This window comes from Phyllobates terribilis, unplaced genomic scaffold, assembly GCF_046119375.1.
Source record: "Phyllobates terribilis strain yellow unplaced genomic scaffold, ASM4611937v1 Scaffold_36__1_contigs__length_13169755, whole genome shotgun sequence".
Taxonomy (NCBI): Eukaryota; Metazoa; Chordata; class Amphibia; order Anura; family Dendrobatidae; genus Phyllobates; species Phyllobates terribilis.
Window position 1 is genome coordinate 5,951,092 of NW_027362796.1, and position 12,055 is coordinate 5,963,146.

At 52.2% G+C, this 12,055-nt stretch overlaps 1 pseudogene; it reads right to left on the bottom strand.

The window, feature by feature from the left end:
- Window positions 1-2,330: 2,330 nt before the first annotated feature.
- On the bottom strand, window positions 2,331-11,593 carry LOC141182895 (uncharacterized; annotated as a pseudogene).
- Window positions 11,594-12,055: the final 462 nt, after the last annotated feature.

The following is a 12,055-nucleotide window of genomic DNA, read 5'->3' on the forward strand; positions in this document are numbered from 1 at the left end:
TGGAGGTGGTAATTTGTGGATTTGTTTGAAGAGCTTTCTTTATTTACCATATCCAAGCAGTTGATATTAAGTGTTAGTTTCTGTCTGAACACTCAGTTCCTGTCTGAACTGTCTCCTACCTGTTACCTGTCTTTCTCTATGTCCGTACCTTCCCTTTCTCCTGCATTGTCTGAACCAGCACTTGGCTTTACCTTGGCTCGTTCCTGTATTTTGTTGCAGTAACAGTTCCTGTCTGAACTGTCTCCTAACCTGCTTCCTGTTTTTCTCTATGTCCGTACCTTCCCTTTTTCTGCAGAGTCTGAACCTGCACCTAACTCCTACTCGTTGTCGCTGTACTTCCGTTTGTGAGTTTAGAGTCCACTCACTACTTCATTGCAAGTATCTTGTGTGTATCTGGTTCTTCCTTTCCCTTCCAGTCTGTTCCGTGTGAACAGAGGCCTGTCCCCTCTGCTCTACCTTGCTCACCGCACCGGCAGTTCTTGCCTGCTCTGCCTTGCTCACCGCACCGGCGGTTCTTGCCTGCTCTGCCTTGCTCACCGCACCGGCGGTTCTTGCCTGCTCTGCCTTGCTCACCGCTCCGGCGGTTCTTGCCTGCTCTGCCTTGCTCACCGCTCCGGCGGTTCTTGCCTGCTCTGCCTTGCTCACCGCTCCGGCGGTTCTTGCCTGCTCTGCCTTGCTCACCGCTCCGGCGGTTCTTGCCTGCTCTGCCTTGCTCACCGCTCCGGCGGTTCTTGCCTGCTGTGCCTTGCTCATCACTCCGGCGGTTCTTGCCTGCTGTGCCTTGCTCACCGCTCCGGCGGTTCTTGCCTGCTGTGCCTTGCTCACCGCTCCGGCGGTTCTTGCCTGCTGTGCCTTGCTCACCGCTCCGCCGGTTCTTGCCTGCTGTGCCTTGCTCACCGCTCCGGCGGTTCTTGCCTGCTGTGCCTTGCTCACCGCTCCGGCGGTTCTTGCCTGCTGTGCCTTGCTCACCGCTCCGGCGGTTCTTGCCTGCTGTGCCTTGCTCACCGCTCCGCCGGTTCTTGCCTGCTGTGCCTTGCTCACCGCTCTGCCGGTTCTTGCCTGCTGTGCCTTTGCTCGCCGCTCCAGGCGGTCTCGCCTGCTGTGCCTTTGCTCGCCGCTCCAGGCGGTCTCGCTCTGCTGTGCCTTTGCTCGCCGCTCCAGGCGGTCTCGCTCTGCTGTGCCTTTGCTCGCCGCTCCAGGCGGTCTCGCTCTGCTGTGCCTTTGCTCGCCGCTCCAGGCGGTCTCGCTCTGCTGTGCCTTTGCTCGCCGCTCCAGGCGGTCTCGCTCTGCTGTGCCTTTGCTCGCCTCTCCAGGCGGTCTCGCTCTGCTGTGCCTTTGCTCGCCGCTCCAGGCGGTCTCGCTCTGCTGTGCCTTTGCTCGCCGCTCCAGGCGGTCTCGCTCTGCTGTGCCTTAGCTCGCCGCTCCAGGCGGTCTCGCTCTGCTCTGCCTTTGCTCGCTGCTCCAGGCGGTCTCGCTCTGCTCTGCCTTTGCTCACCGCTCCAGGCGGTCTCGCTCTGCTCTGCCTTTGCTCACCGCTCCAGGCAGTCTCGCTCTGCTCTGCCTTTGCTCACCGCTCCAGGCGGTCTCGCTCTGCTCTACTCTTGTTCACCGCTCCGGCGGTCTCGCTCTGCTCTGCTTGTCTACCGCATCTGCGGCTCTGTTCCTGGGTCCCAGTCTGTACTGGACCTTATCCAGCCTGTGCTCCAACCTGCTAGTGCCTCCCTGTCAGCACTCCAGCCGTGCTTGCCAGTACCCCCTGCCTGCATACCAGTCGTGCTTACCAGTGCCTGCCTGTCTGCATACCAGACGTGCCTGCCTATACCCACCAGTCAGTGTGCCAGCCTAACCTGCCTGTTCCTGGATTCTCCGGTGTGGGTCAACAGCCGTGTCCGGGGTCTGACCTGGTATAGCACCTGGTCCCTCTGCTCGGTTCCTCCCTGGTGCACAGGCATCGTATGCCGTCGTGCGACCTTGGTCGGATCGGGTAGATACTTAGTTACGCCCCTCCAGGCACTCTCCGGTTCATGGCCCAGAGGAATCACTAAACACGCACACGCCAGTTAGTCCGGGCGTGTGCATAACAAAACATACAGGAAGGAAAAATAGTTACAGAAATGCATAAAAAAACACTGTAACAAATTTGCTGTTACATTATAACAGTGCACATCCACAGCACACAAAGAGATGGCTCCTTACAGTCAATTCCTGAGATTAAGAAAGATCAATAACAATGATGACACATTTTCCAGACAAGCAAATGAACTCAAAAATAATTTTCTTAGTCGAGGTTATCCATTACCCCTACTAAATGAACAGACCGAGTCTGTAAAAAAACTCAAAAAGATTTATTAAAACAGAAAGATAAGAAAAAGCAGAGTACTGTAGAGAGGTTAACTTTAACTGTCAAACACAAAGCAATGGATAAGGTGATCCATACAGCTATAAGACAAAACGGACACCTGATCGAAAGTGACAAAGAGCTAAACGAGAAAGCCAATAATAAACCCCTATTTTCATGTAGAAGTAGTAAATTGGGAGATTTAATAGTCAGAAACAGAACTGAACACAATACAGGTAACTGGCTAGAGACACTTCAGATGCGGCAGCTGCTCGTTCTGCCACCTGCAGATCACAGATAAAAGCTTCCGCTTAGGACCATTAACCTGACATGTGAAGGACTTTGTGTCATGTAGAACTAAGCATGTGGTATACGTCATCTCCCCATGTAAATTCTATAACAAAGGTAAAACTATATGAGCTCTGTTTATCTGATCTAGAGAACATTATCGCTCTATAATTACTGGAAAGGGAGCTCCTCCACTTAGACGACACATGCATGATTATCATAATGCTGATCCGAAGTGTTTTGCAGGAATAGAAAAGGTCAAGGTCCCTCCACAATTTGGAAATCTTCATGTGTTATTATTAAAACAAGAAGCAAGGTTGATTCTTAATTCTGCAGCCCAGGGTAAGGTAATAGGACCCCTAACCCATCCCGCCGCCTAGGTTGGTCAGGTATCATGTTCTGATGACCACTTCCATTAAAATTGTTACCTTTTCCCCAAAAAAATACCAGCAGAACTTAAATATGTGGTGTACTTTAGGGCTGAGGCTTAATAGTGATTGCAATTTCAGAGTTAGAGTCCCTGGGTTACCGCGACAGAGAGGGGCCAGAAGACTGCGGTGTCTGGTTTCATGTACTTCTGCACTGGTTAAAAGTACTTCACCATCATATTCAAAAGTGCATTTTTTTCCTTGCTAGCAGTGCAAGGGTTAATCTGTTCAGTTGAAGCACCCGGAGCTTTCCTACCTGGATTGTCTCAGCTGTTCAGTGTTGGCCCTCCCCTCTGATATATAAGCTCACCTCTGACACTTAGGTAATGCCAGTGTTAGTTCTTACTGCCTTGGTTCTGGAGTTGGCAGTAGTAGTGGACAACTCCTTTAAGAAGATACAATTTTCAGTTAAAACATTTCTAACATTCTGAACGTGAAAAAGGCTTCTCCCCAGTGTGACTTCTCTGGTGACTAAGAAGGCATGTTTTCTTCACAAAACATTTTCCACATTATGAACATGAAAATGGCTTCTCCCCTGTGTGAATTCTCTGGTGTCTATTAAGATGCGCTTTCAGTTTAAAACATTTTCCACATTCTGAACAGGAAAAAGGCTTCTCCCCTGTGTGACTTTTCTGGTGTGTAACAAGATTTGATTTATGGTTAAAACATTTCCCACATTCTGAACATAAAAATGGCTTCTCCCCTGTGTGAGTTCTCTGATGTGCGATAAGATTTGATTCTGCTGTAAAATATTTCCCACATTCTGAACATGAAAATGGCTTCTCTCCTGTGTGAGTTATTTGGTGTCTATTAAGATGTGCTTTCAGGTTAAAATATTTCCCACATTCTGAACAGGAAAATGGCTTCTCTCCTGTATGAAGTCTCTGGTGTGTAACAATGTAACGGGTCTGGGAGGCGGAACCTCTGGGCTACAATACAAGGGGGCGGTCCTTGTAAGGGAGCGGGTGGCGACCAGGCAGGTAGTCACAGGAGGTGACCAGGACAGTCTCTGGGTGTACGGGCAGGAGGACACGGCAAGTGATCGGGGCAGTCTCTGGATAAAGGGTAGGTACGACCTGTGATGGCTGAACCTCCAGGTAGGCTAGCAAGGCAGATGAAGAATGTGTGCTCCCAGGTGAGCAAGCGAGAGTCTCTGGAATAGCAGGAGGTCACAGCACGTGACGGCGGAGCCTCCAGGTAGGCAAGCAGGCAGGTAACGGAGAAGCGCTCCCAGGTGAGCGGGCAAGAGTCTCAGGAATAGCTGGTGGTCACAGCACGTGACAGTGGAGCCTCCGGGCAGGCAAGCAGGCAGGTAGCGGAGAAGCGCTCCCAGGAGAGCGGGCAAGAGTCTGGAGTAGCTGGTGGTCACAGCACGTGACAGCGGAGCCTCTGGGCTGGCAAGCAGGCAGGTAACGGAGAAGTGCTCCCAGGTGAGCGGGCAAGCTGGTCCATAGACAGACTGACCGGAGTTGTAAGGCAGACCGTCGGACCTCAGGAAAGCAGGCAGGTAGCTGAGGTGCGCTCCCAGGTGAGCGGGCAGGCTGGTCCTTAGACAGACTGACAGGAGTAGTAAGGCAGACCGTCGGACCTCAGACTAGCAGACAGGTAGCAAGTAATCAGGCAGGAATCTGACAGGTAACTGGCAGGTGACTGGCAACGGGACCTGAGGGCTGAAGCACAGGTGAGACACAGGTGCAAACAACATTGCTCGGGCACCTCCATTTTGGAGGAGGTGCCTTATATATGATGAAGTCCTCCGGCCATTGGCCGGGGACTCCTTAGGACGGCGCGCGCGGCCCCTTTAAGAGGAGGGGAGCGCGCGCGCCCTAAGCACAGGGGCCGGGAAGGAGCGCGCGCTGAGAGCAGAGCGGGAGGAGGACGCCGGGAAGGAGCGCGCGCTGACAGCAGAGCGGGAGAGGGACGCCGGGCACGGGGCAGAGCGGTGAGGGGAGCAGCGTCCCTGCCTAGCAGAGGGCAGGGACGCCGGCACTACAGTACCCCCCCCTTTAGGCCCCCCCTTTTTTAGGCCAGACAGAAATTTAGCTAGGATGAGAGGGGCATGGATGTTCTCACGGGGCTCCCACGTTCTCTCCTCAGGACCAAACCCCTTCCAATCTACCAGAAAAAAGGTCTTTCCTCTTACCCTTTTGGTGGCAAGAATGTTCTCTACCTCAAACTCGTCCTCAGCAGAAACCGGAGCAGGAGGCGTACCTGTAGACTTGGAAAAAGAGTTAAGTACCACAGGTTTGAGGAGAGATACATGGAAGGAGTTAGGGATCCGTAAGTTGGCCGGGAGTTTCAATTTATAGGCCACCGGGTTGATCTGACTGGTGACCTCCAGAGGTCCGATGAACCGAGGCCCTAACTTGTAAGAGGGTATCTTGAGTCGAACATATTTAGATGAGAGCCAGACCTTATCTCCTGGACGAAATTGAGGAGGATCCAGGCGTTTTTTGTCAGCGTGTCTTTTCATCCGCTCGGACGACTGAAGGAGTGCGGATCGGGTACTCTCCCAAATGGAGGAAAATTTGCTAACGAGAGATTCCGCAGCCGGGTTGTCCACCGAGGTGGAGACAGGAAAAGGAATCCGAGGATGCTGACCAAAGACTACAAAAAACGGGGATTTGGAGGAGGATTCGCTCTCGTGATTATTGTAAGAGAACTCGGCCCATGGTAGGAGATCCACCCAGTCAGAATGGTGGGCATTAACGAAGTGCCGGAGGTAACTGGTCAGGTTCTGATTGATCCGCTCCACTTGACCATTGGACTGTGGGTGGTAAGCGGAAGAGAAGTCCAGGGTGACGTCTAGTAGTTTACAAGTGGCTCTCCAGAAGCGTGAGGTGAACTGTACCCCACGATCCGACACGATGTGGAGGGGCAGGCCATGAAGACGGAAGATGTGACAAATAAAGTCTCTAGCTAGCTCGGGTGCAGACGGGAGGCCTGGCAGGGGAACGAAATGAGCCATCTTGGAGAAGCGGTCAGCGACCACCCAAATGACCGTACAACCGGCAGAGAGTGGGAGGTCAGTTATGAAGTCCATTGCAATATGCTGCCAGGGGGCAGCAGGTACTGGGAGCGGAAGGAGGCGACCGGCTGGCAGATGTCTCGGAACCTTGTTGCGGGCGCAGGACACACAGGCAGAAACAAAGTCTATTACATCCTTGTGCAGGGTAGGCCACCAGTAGTGCCGGGAAATAAGCTGGAGGGTCTTCTTCTGACCAGCGTGGCCAGCCAGTTTAGACGAGTGACCCCAGTGAAGGATCTTCTCCCGATCAGGTACTGATACGAACGTCTTTCCGGGAGGGAGACGATTTAGACTCACGGGAGCCACCTGCATTACTCTGGCGGGATCGATGATGTGTTTCGGATCTTCCTCGAGATCAGATACCAGAAAGGATCGAGACAAGGCGTCCGCCTTGACGTTTTTGTCAGCCGGGCGAAAATGAAGGACAAAATCAAAACGAGCAAAAAACAAGGACCACCGGGCTTGGCGCGGGTTAAGTCTCTGGGCATGCTGGAGGTAAGCCAAGTTCTTGTGGTCAGTGTAAATTATTACCGGGTGAAGAGCCCCCTCAAGCAGGTAACGCCACTCCTCCAATGCCAGTTTGATGGCCAATAACTCTCGATCTCCAATGGAATAATTGCGCTCTGAGGAGGAGAAGAGTTTAGAGAAGAAGCCGCAAGTTACCATCCTCCCGGAAGAAGATTTTTGAGTAAGTACCGCTCCAGCTCCAGAGGAGGAGGCGTCCACTTCCAGGAAGAACTGCTTGTTGCCGTCCGGGCGATGCAGCACCGGGGCGGAAGAGAAGGCCTGTTTTAAGGAAAGAAAGGCTTCTTCTGCTTCGGGCGGCCACTCTTTGGGATTAGTACCCTTACGGGTGAGCGCGGAAATTGGGGCAGTCCGGGAAGAGAAGTGTGGTATGAAGAGGCGGTAGTAGTTGGCGAAGCCCAGGAACCGCTGAATGGCCTTCAACCCCTCCGGTCGGGGCCATTTCTCGATGGCAGACAGTTTCTCTGGATCCATTCGTAGGCCGGTCTGAGAAATAATGTAGCCCAAAAACGGAAGCGAGGTCTGCTCAAAGAGGCACTTCTCGTATTTAGCGAAGAGGTGATTCTGCCTGAGCCTGAGCAGGACCTGACGAACGTCCCTCCGGTGAGTCTGGAGATCCGGAGAGAAGACCAAGATGTCGTCCAGGTACACCACTACGCAGGAGTAGAGAAGGTCCCGGAAGATGTCATTGACCAACTCTTGAAAGACGGCAGGAGCGTTACAGAGACCAAAGGGCATTACCAGGTATTCATAGTGGCCGTCCCGGGTGTTGAATGCCGTCTTCCATTCATCCCCTTGACGGATACGAACCAGGTTGTACGCCCCACGGAGGTCTAGTTTGGTGAAGATTCTAGCCCCCCTCAGACGATCAAATAATTCTGGAATGAGCGGAAGGGGGTACTTATATTTCACCGTGATCTGGTTTAGGCCTCTATAGTCTATACAGGGAAGGAGAGAGCCGTCCTTCTTTTTGACGAAAAAGAAGCCTGCTCCCACCGGGGAGGTAGATTTCCGGATGAATCCCCTGGCCAGATTCTCCTCAATATATTCGGACATCGACCGGGTCTCAGCAGCGGATAAAGGATAAATACGCCCACGGGGAGGAGTAGTACCGGGTAACAGGTCGATGGGACAGTCGTATGGTCTATGAGGGGGTAATGTCTCTGCCTCCTTTTTATTAAAGACATCAGCATAAGACCAATAAGGAATTGGAAGTCCAGGTAGATTAGCTGGGGTAGGAGAGGGACGGACGGGATGGACGGGAACCAGGCAGGTCTTATGACAGTCTTGTCCCCAGCGAAGGACTTCTCCGGTTTGCCAGTCAAGCACGGGTGCATGTCTCTGGAGCCAAGGCAGACCTAGCAAGAGGGCGTGAGAGAGTCCAGGCAGAACATGAAAGGAGATACTTTCAGAATGCAGCATTCCCACCTGCAGAGTAATGGATTCGGTGATGAGTTGGATGGGGCGTGGTAAGAGCCCCCCATCCACGGCAGCCACAGACAAGGGTACAGCCAGAGGTTTGGTGGGGATGCGGTATTTCTCTACCAGGGACTGTGAAATAAGATTCCCGGCCGCTCCAGAGTCCAGTTGGGCTAGTTCGAAATAACGGTTCTTCCCGTAGACGATTGAAACTGACAACAGCAGGGATGGAGAGGATTTATTCTTGTCTAGGTGGACCTCTCTGAGCGAACCTAGACACAGGCGTTTCCCGACCTCTCCGGGCAGGCACGGATCCGGTGCTCCTTGCTGCCACAGTAGAAGCAGGTCCCCTCGGCACGGCGTAAGTCCTGACGGGTCTTGACCATCTTGGTCTGGTCGACCTGCATAGGCTCAGGAGGGTGTACCTGGTTAGAGACAGAAGGAGTGACGGGTTTCTGAAAAGTAGGAGCTAGACGTGGTAACCTCCTCTCACGGGTGACCTCTCTGGCACGCTCCTGGAACCGTAGGTCAATCCGGGTGGCAAGAGTTATTAAGTCATCGAGAGTGGTAGGAATGTCCCGACCGGCAAGTTCATCTTTAATACGGCCGGACAGACCCTCCCAGAAGACGGAAACCAGAGCGTCGTTATCCCAGGCCAGCTCCGAGGCAAGGGTACGGAACCGTATGGCATATTGGCCCACGGTGAGACTCTCCTGACGGAGGCATAGCAACGATGATGCAGATGAGGTCTTTCGTCCGGGTTCGTCGAAGACTTTCCGGAAAGCCGTGAGAAAGGCAGGCAAGTTGGACACCAGGGGGTCTCCTCTCTCCCATAGAGGATTTAGCCAGGCCAGGGCCTCCCCGGTGAGATGGGACATGATGAAGGCAATTTTGGCCCGGTCGGAGTTAAACTGGTGGGACAAAAGTTCAAAGTGCAGGGTGCACTGATTTAAGAAGCCCCGAGCCTGGACGGAGTCGCCTCCGAAGCGAGGAGGTGCAGAAAGCCGGGGTCCGGGGTAGGATACCATGGTATTAGTGGGCAGCGGAGCTGCCGGATTGCAAGATATGGCACTGGCGGAGGTTGTTGGTGGATCAGACAGAGTGTTCAGGCGAGTATTGACATTCCGCAGGTGACCCAGGATGGACTCCTGTTGGGACCTCTGACGGGACAGTTCAAGACAGAGGTCCGAGAGCGAGGGAGCTTGGGTGCCACCGGGTTCCATGGCCCGAGCAAACTGTAACGGGTCTGGGAGGCGGAACCTCTGGGCTACAATACAAGGGGGCGGTCCTTGTAAGGGAGCGGGTGGCGACCAGGCAGGTAGTCACAGGAGGTGACCAGGACAGTCTCTGGGTGTACGGGCAGGAGGACACGGCAAGTGATCGGGGCAGTCTCTGGATAAAGGGTAGGTACGACCTGTGATGGCTGAACCTCCAGGTAGGCTAGCAAGGCAGATGAAGAATGTGTGCTCCCAGGTGAGCAAGCGAGAGTCTCTGGAATAGCAGGAGGTCACAGCACGTGACGGCGGAGCCTCCAGGTAGGCAAGCAGGCAGGTAACGGAGAAGCGCTCCCAGGTGAGCGGGCAAGAGTCTCAGGAATAGCTGGTGGTCACAGCACATGACAGCGGAGCCTCCGGGCAGGCAAGCAGGCAGGTAGCGGAGAAGCGCTCCCAGGAGAGCGGGCAAGAGTCTGGAGTAGCTGGTGGTCACAGCACGTGACAGCGGAGCCTCCGGGCTGGCAAGCAGGCAGGTAACGGAGAAGTGCTCCCAGGTGAGCGGGCAAGCTGGTCCATAGACAGACTGACCGGAGTTGTAAGGCAGACCGTCGGACCTCAGGAAAGCAGGCAGGTAGCTGAGGTGCGCTCCCAGGTGAGCGGGCAGGCTGGTCCTTAGACAGACTGACAGGAGTAGTAAGGCAGACCGTCGGACCTCAGACTAGCAGACAGGTAACAAGTAATCAGGCAGGAATCTGACAGGTAACTGGCAGGTGACTGGCAACGGGACCTGAGGGCTGAAGCACAGGTGAGACACAGGTGCAAACAACATTGCTCGGGCACCTCCATTTTGGAGGAGGTGCCTTATATATGATGAAGTCCTCCGGCCATTGGCCGGGGACTCCTTAGGACGGCGCGCGCGGCCCCTTTAAGAGGAGGGGAGCGCGCGCGCGCGCGCCCTAAGCACAGGGGCCGGGAAGGAGCGCGCGCTGAGAGCAGAGCGGGAGGAGGACGCCGGGAAGGAGCGCGCGCTGACAGCAGAGCGGGAGAGGGACGCCGGGCACGGGGCAGAGCGGTGAGGGGAGCAGCGTCCCTGCCTAGCAGAGGGCAGGGACGCCGGCACTACAAACAAGACTTGATTTATGGTTAAAACATTTCCCACATTCTGAACAGGAAAAAGGCTTCTCCCCTGTGTGAATTCTCTGGTGTCTATTAAGATGTGCTTTCAGGTTAAAACATTTCCCACATTCTGAACATGAAAAAGGCTTCTCCCCTGTGTGAATTCTCTGGTGTCTATTAAGATGTGATTTCTGGTTAAAACATTTCCCACATTCTGAACAGCAAAAAGGCTTCTCCCCTGTGTGAGTTTTCTGGTGCTTAACGAAATCTGATTTCTGGTTAAAACATCTCCCACACTTGGAACATGCAAAGCTATTCTCTGTCGTGTGAATTTTTTGATGTTTAAGAATAGACTTTTTGAGGGGAAAACTATTTCCATATTCTGAATGTGAAAATGGCTTATTTGCTTTAGGAGCAGTTTGTTTTTTAATGCTTATTTTGTGACATTGATTTTCCTTAGTAGTCGGTAATAAATCAGAAGACAGGATCTGTTTCAAAGGATCAGATGACAGATCTTTGCTGTGAAGGGATGATGGTATATCTGGAGTAATGGCATTCACTTCAATTGTATCCTGTGGGATCTCAAGATCATCTGATTTAAAAATTGAAGATGTCAGCTGTTCCTCTGATCTCCTGGTACAGTCATCTGCCAAGAATAAAACCAATTATTATTTTAGAATTTTATATTTTTGAACATTTCTACTTAAACTGTCTGTAAAAATGGCAAGTTATATAAAATATTGAATTATTCATCAAGACAATGACAGTTCACAGTCTAATAGAAAACCTCATAGGATGAACCAGTGGAGTGTTGTGTCCAACTGTTTGTTCATTCTGCCTCCCAAATATGGAATAAAAAGCCACCAAACAATGTTATGTAGGTGTTAATGATACCAATAAAAACTTCTACTCATCTCACAAAAAACAAGTCCCCACTCAGGTCCATCATCTGTCAATGGAAAAACAGAGGTTTCCACATTATTAGTGGCTCAAAGGCTCTTGAAAGGTAACATGGCTTCCATAAACCAATCCAGCAATATCCGCTCTCCCAAAGTCAGATCTCCCCCTCGCTTCTGAGCCTTGCAGTGTGCCCAAACCACATTTATCATCCATGTATTTAGCATTACTATAGTGAGAAGAACCCACTTAATTTACGGTGTGTGTCTCCTGGAGCACAATCTGGGCACTATGTGTTGGGTAATGAAATTATACATTTGTAATTTTCACTCTCCAACATCCACTGCAAGCTAATTTTCGGAAAGTGGATGTGGAATCAAAATAGTCGCTACTCCTATAGATTAATTCACTGAGAGTTATAATTTCCAAAATGGAGTCACTTATGTGGATTTCTACTGCTCTGGTTTTCTGACATTTTGTCATATTAGGGCTTCTGCAAAAGGTGTGTACCATCTTCTCTGGGATCTGCTCCCCCGACGTCTGCTTCTCTCACCTCCTTATTCATCCTGCAGGCGGCGCTGGTGATGGAGGAGAAATCAGAACCAGAAGCTCTGGGTGATGCAGGTTCTGTCCAGCCCTTGGCTCCCTGCTTGTGTATTTGCTTTCTGTTGTGACCTCGGCCCGTTTACTGACTACTCTTGTGTCTTCTGATTTAGTATTTTCTCTGTTCTCCGGGTTCTGACCCGGCTACCTGACTATTCTTCTTCCTATCTCACATCAAAGAACAGCAGGTAACACCGTG